Source organism: Petromyzon marinus, chromosome 23 (genome assembly GCF_048934315.1).
Source record: "Petromyzon marinus isolate PM22_M1 ecotype Great Lakes invasive population chromosome 23, UKy_Petmar_22M1.pri1.0, whole genome shotgun sequence".
Lineage (NCBI taxonomy): Eukaryota > Metazoa > Chordata > Hyperoartia > Petromyzontiformes > Petromyzontidae > Petromyzon > Petromyzon marinus.
The window spans coordinates 12800001-12805000 of NC_133689.1; the positions used below are offsets into that span (position 1 = coordinate 12800001).

Here is a 5000-nt window from a genome sequence, read left to right on the forward strand (position 1 = left end):
AACAGTATTTTACAAGAAAATATTGATCCCAATGCAGTACACCATATCGACGTGAAATTGGCAGGTGCACTCACTGGATGAGTCGAAGTGTAAAAAGCGACCCATCCAGATACAACAATGCAAAAGCTTACAACACCTGGTATTCCCAGGCAGTCTCCCATCCAAGTACTAATCAGGCTCGACCATGCTTAGCTTCCGAGATCAGACGAGATCGGGCTCATTCAGGGTGATATGGTCGTAGGCCGTACTTGCAGAGACCTGTCGAACACTCATGTGTATAAAACAATCAACATTCAACTATACTCCTGGAGGTCATCGCTCGTGAAAACGTTTATTCCTGGCTCCTGGTTTAGCCCCGAGAGAGTGGCATCAACCAGTATTTTACGAGAAAATATTGATCCCAATGCAGTACACCATATCGACGTGAAATTGGCAGGTGCACTTACTGGATGAGTGGAAGTGTAAAAAGCGACCCATCCAGATCCAAAAATGCAAAAGCCTACAACACCTGGTATTCCCAGGCAGTCTCCCATCCAAGAACTATCCAAGCTCGACCCTGCTTAGCTTCCGAGATCAGACGAGATCGTGCGCATTCTGGGTGATATGGTCGTAGGCCAAGCTTGGGAAGACCTGTAGCACATTCGGATGTATAAAACAATCAACATTCAACTATACTTCTCGAAGTCATCGCTCATAAAACCTTTATTCTGAGCTCCTGGTTGAGCCCCGAAAGAGTGGCATCAACCATTATTTTACAAGAAAATATTCATCCCAATGCAGTACACCATATCGACGTGAAATTGACAGGTGCACTCACTGCATGAGTCGAAGTGTAAAAAGCGACCCATCCAGATACAACAATGCAAAGCCTACAACACCTGGTATTCCCAGGCAGTCTCCCATCCAAGTACTAACCAGGCTCGACCATGCTTAGCTTCCGAGATCAGGCGAGATCGGGCGCATTCAGGGTGAGATGGTCGTAGGCCATGCTTGGAAAGACCTGTCGCACATTCAGATGTATTAAACAATCAACATTCAACTATACTTCTGGAGGTCATCGCTCAAAAAACCTTTATACTGGTTGAAACGAAGTTGTAAACTGAGTGTAGCAGCCTGCAATAGATTAATGTGTCCGTCCGTCCGTCCCCTTTTAATACTTTAACGAAGTGAAATCTCGTGCTGTTGGGTGTATAAAATCAGTAATAGACAGCGCAGAGACTTGTCCTACCAGCCCACTCTGCAGGGACCTGTTTCTGAGCTCCTGGTTGAGCCCCGAAAGAGTGGCATCAAACATTATATTACAAAAAATATTGATCCCAATGCAGTACACCATATCGACGTGAAATTGGCAGGTGCACTCACTGGATGAGTCGAAGTGTAAAAAGCGACCCATCCAGATACAACAATGCAAAAGCCTACAACACCTGGTATTCCCAGGCAGTCTCCCATGCAAGTACTAACCAGGCTCGACCATGCTTAGCTTCCGAGATCAGACGAGATCGGGCGCATTCAGGGTGATATGGTCGTAGGCCGTGCTTGCAAAGACCTGTCGAACACTCATATGTATAAAACAATCAACATTCAACTATACTCCAGGAGGTCATCGCTCGTGAAAACGTTTATTCTGAGCTCCTGGTTGAGCACCGAAAGAGTGGCATCAAACATTATATTACAAAAAATATTGATCCCAATGCAGTACACCATATCGACGTGAAATTGGCAGGTGCACTCACTGGATGAGTCGAAGTGTAAAAAGCGACCCATCCAGATACAACAATGCAAAAGCCTACAACACCTGGTATTCCCAGGCAGTCTCCCATCCAAGTACTAACCAGGCTCGACCATGCTTAGCTTCCGAGATCAGACGAGATCGGGCGCATTCAGGGTGATATGGTCGTAGGCCGTGCTTGCAGAGACCTGTCGAACACTCATATGTATAAAACAATCAACATTCAACTATACTCCTGGAGGTCATCGCTCGTGAAAACGTTTATTCTGAGCTCCTGGTTAAGCCCAGAAAGAGTGGCATCAAACAATATTTTACAAAAAATATTGATCCCAATGCAGTACACCATATCGACGTGAAATTGGCAGGTGCACTAACTGGATGAGTCGAAGTGCAAAAAGCGACCCATCCAGATACAACAATGCAAAAGCCTACAACACATGGTATTCCCAGGCAGTCTCCCATCCAAGTACTAACCAGGCTCGACTCTGCTTAGCTTCCGAGATCAGACGAGATCGGGCGCATTCAGGGTGAGATGATCGTAGACCATGCTTGGAAAGACCTGTCGCACATTCAGATGTATTAAACAATCAACATTCAACTATACTTCTGGAGGTCATCGCTCAAAAAACCTTTATACTGGTAGAAACGACGTTGTAAACTGAGTGTACCAGCCTGCAATAGATTAATGTGTCCGTCCGTCCGTCCCCTTTCAATACTTTAACGAAGTGAAATCTCGTGCTGTTGGGTGTCTAAAATCAGTAATAGACAGCGCAGAGACTTGTCCTACCAGCCCACTCTGCAGGGACCTGTTTCTGAGCTCCTGGTTGAGCCCCGAAAGAGTGGCATCAAACATTATATTAAAAAAAATATTGATCCCAATGCAGTACACCATATCGACGTGAAATTGGCAGGTGCACTCACTGGATGAGTCGAAGTGTAAAAAGCGACCCATCCAGATATAACAATGCAAAAGCCTACAACACCTGGTATTCCCAGGCAGTCTCCCATCCAAGTACTAACCAGGCTCGACCATGCTTAGCTTCCGAGATCAAACGAGATCGGGCGCATTCAGGGTGATATGGTCGTAGGCCGCGCTTGCAGAGACCTGTCGAACACTCATATGTATAAAACAATCAACATTCAACTATACTCCTGGAGGTCATCGCTCGTGAAAACGTTTATTCTGAGCTCCTGGTTTAGCCCCGAAAGACTGGCATCAAACAGTATTTTACAAAAAATATTGATCCCAATGCAGTACACCAAATCGACGTGAAATTGGCAGGTGCACTAACTGGATGAGTCGAAGTGTAAAAAGCGACCCATCCAGATACAACAATGCAAAAGCCTACAACACCTGGCATGCCCAGGCAGTCTCCCATCCAAGTACTGACAAGGCTCGACCATGCTTAGCTTCCGAGATCAGACGAGATCGGGCGCATTCAGGGTGATATGGTCGTAGGCAGTGCTTGCAGAGACCTGTCGAACACTCATATGTATAAAACAATCAACATTCAACTATACTCCTGGAGGTCATTGCTCGTGAAAACGTTTATTCTGAGCTCCTGGTTTAGCCCCGAAAGAGTGGCATCAAGCAGTATTTTACAAAAAATATTGATCCCAATGCAGTACACCATATCGACGTGAAATTGGCAGGTGCACTCACTGGATGAGTCGAAGTGTAAAAAGCGACCCATCCAGATACAACAATGCAAAAGCCTACAACACCTGGTATTCCCAGGCAGTCTCCCATCCAAGTACTAACCAGGCTCGACTCTGCTTAGCTTCCGACATCAGACGAGATCGGGCGAATTCAGGGTGAGATGGTCGTAGGCCATGCTTGGAAAGACCTGTCGCACATTCAGATGTATTAAACAATCAACATTCAACTATACTTCTGGAGGTCATCGCTCAAAAAACCTTTATACTGGTAGAAACGAAGTTGTAAACTGAGTGTACCAGCCTGCAATAGATTAATGTGTCCGTCCGTCCGTCAGTCCCCTTTCAATACTTTAACGAAGTGAAATCTCGTGCTGTTGGGTGTATAAAATCAGTAATAGACAGCGCAGAGACTTGTCCTACCAGCCCACTCTGCAGGGACCTGTTTCAGAGCTCCTGGTTGAGCCCCGAAAGAGTGGCATCAAACATTATATTACAAAAAATATTGATCCCAATGCAGTACACCATATCGACGTGAAATTGGCAGGTGCACTCACTGGATGAGTCGAAGTGTAAAAAGCGACCCATCCAGATACAACAATGCAAAAGCCTACAACACCTGGTATTCCCAGGCAGTCTCCCATCCAAGTACTAACCAGGCTCGACCATGCTTAGCTTGCGAGATCAGACGAGATCGGGCGCATTCAGGGTGAGATGATCGTAGACCATGCTTGGAAAGACCTGTCGCACATTCAGATGTATTAAACAATCAACATTCAACTATACTTCTGGAGGTCATCGCTCAAAAAACCTTTATACTGGTAGAAACGACGTTGTAAACTGAGTGTACCAGCCTGCAATAGATTAATGTGTCCGTCCGTCCGTCCGTCCCCTTTCAATACTTTAACGAAGTGAAATCTCGTGCTGTTGGGTGTCTAAAATCAGTAATAGACAGCGCAGAGACTTGTCCTACCAGCCCACTCTGCAGGGACCTGTTTCTGAGCTCCTGGTTGAGCCCCGAAAAAGTGGCATCAAACAGTATTTTACAAAAAATATTGATCCCAATGCAGTACACCAAATCGACGTGAAATTGGCAGGTGCACTAACTGGATGAGTCGAAGTGTAAAAAGCGACCCATCCAGATACAACAATGCAAAAGCCTACAACACCTTGTATGCCCAGGCAGTCTCCCATCCAAGTACTGACAAGGCTCGACCATGCTTAGCTTCCGAGATCAGACGAGATCGGGCGCATTCAGGGTGATATGGTCGTAGGCAGTGCTTTCAGAGACCTGTCGAACACTCATATGTATAAAACAATCAACATTCAACTATACTCCTGGAGGTCATTGCTCGTGAAAACGTTTATTCTGAGCTCCTGGTTTAGCCCCGAAAGAGTGGCATCAAGCAGTATTTTACAAAAAATATTGATCCCAATGCAGTACACCATATCGACGTGAAATTGGCAGGTGCACTCACTGGATGAGTCGAAGTGTAAAAAGCGACCCATCCAGATACAACAATGCAAAAGCCTACAACACCTGGTATTCCCAGGCAGTCTCCCATCCAAGTACTAACCAGGCTCGATCTGCTTAGCTTCCGACATCAGACGAGAT

At 45.8% G+C, this 5000-nt stretch overlaps 10 non-coding genes and 2 pseudogenes across 10 annotated transcripts; all 12 read right to left on the reverse strand.

Moving 5' to 3' along the window:
- Positions 1-124: 124 nt before the first annotated feature.
- On the reverse strand, positions 125-243 carry LOC142927460 (5S ribosomal RNA). The gene has a single exon (XR_012944384.1). It is a non-coding gene; the product is annotated as a 5S ribosomal RNA (ribosomal RNA).
- A 253-nt stretch (positions 244-496) lies between these two features.
- LOC142927907 (5S ribosomal RNA) lies at positions 497-615 on the reverse strand. Its single transcript, XR_012944832.1, has one exon. It is a non-coding gene; the product is annotated as a 5S ribosomal RNA (ribosomal RNA).
- Positions 616-866: 251 nt separating this feature from the next.
- LOC142927166 (5S ribosomal RNA) lies at positions 867-985 on the reverse strand. Its single transcript, XR_012944091.1, has one exon. It is a non-coding gene; the product is annotated as a 5S ribosomal RNA (ribosomal RNA).
- Positions 986-1412: 427 nt separating this feature from the next.
- LOC142926007 (5S ribosomal RNA) lies at positions 1413-1531 on the reverse strand. The gene has a single exon (XR_012942931.1). It is a non-coding gene; the product is annotated as a 5S ribosomal RNA (ribosomal RNA).
- A 252-nt stretch (positions 1532-1783) lies between these two features.
- On the reverse strand, positions 1784-1902 carry LOC142926591 (5S ribosomal RNA). The gene has a single exon (XR_012943515.1). It is a non-coding gene; the product is annotated as a 5S ribosomal RNA (ribosomal RNA).
- Positions 1903-2154: 252 nt separating this feature from the next.
- On the reverse strand, positions 2155-2273 carry LOC142927825 (5S ribosomal RNA). Its single transcript, XR_012944749.1, has one exon. It is a non-coding gene; the product is annotated as a 5S ribosomal RNA (ribosomal RNA).
- Positions 2274-2700: 427 nt separating this feature from the next.
- Positions 2701-2819, reverse strand: LOC142925794 (5S ribosomal RNA). The gene has a single exon (XR_012942717.1). It is a non-coding gene; the product is annotated as a 5S ribosomal RNA (ribosomal RNA).
- A 252-nt stretch (positions 2820-3071) lies between these two features.
- On the reverse strand, positions 3072-3190 carry LOC142928137 (5S ribosomal RNA; annotated as a pseudogene).
- Positions 3191-3442: 252 nt separating this feature from the next.
- LOC142927891 (5S ribosomal RNA) lies at positions 3443-3561 on the reverse strand. Its single transcript, XR_012944816.1, has one exon. It is a non-coding gene; the product is annotated as a 5S ribosomal RNA (ribosomal RNA).
- A 431-nt stretch (positions 3562-3992) lies between these two features.
- On the reverse strand, positions 3993-4111 carry LOC142927877 (5S ribosomal RNA). The gene has a single exon (XR_012944802.1). It is a non-coding gene; the product is annotated as a 5S ribosomal RNA (ribosomal RNA).
- A 431-nt stretch (positions 4112-4542) lies between these two features.
- Positions 4543-4661, reverse strand: LOC142927538 (5S ribosomal RNA). The gene has a single exon (XR_012944462.1). It is a non-coding gene; the product is annotated as a 5S ribosomal RNA (ribosomal RNA).
- Positions 4662-4913: 252 nt separating this feature from the next.
- LOC142928510 (5S ribosomal RNA) overlaps positions 4914-5000 on the reverse strand; it is a 118-nt pseudogene continuing 31 nt past the window's right edge.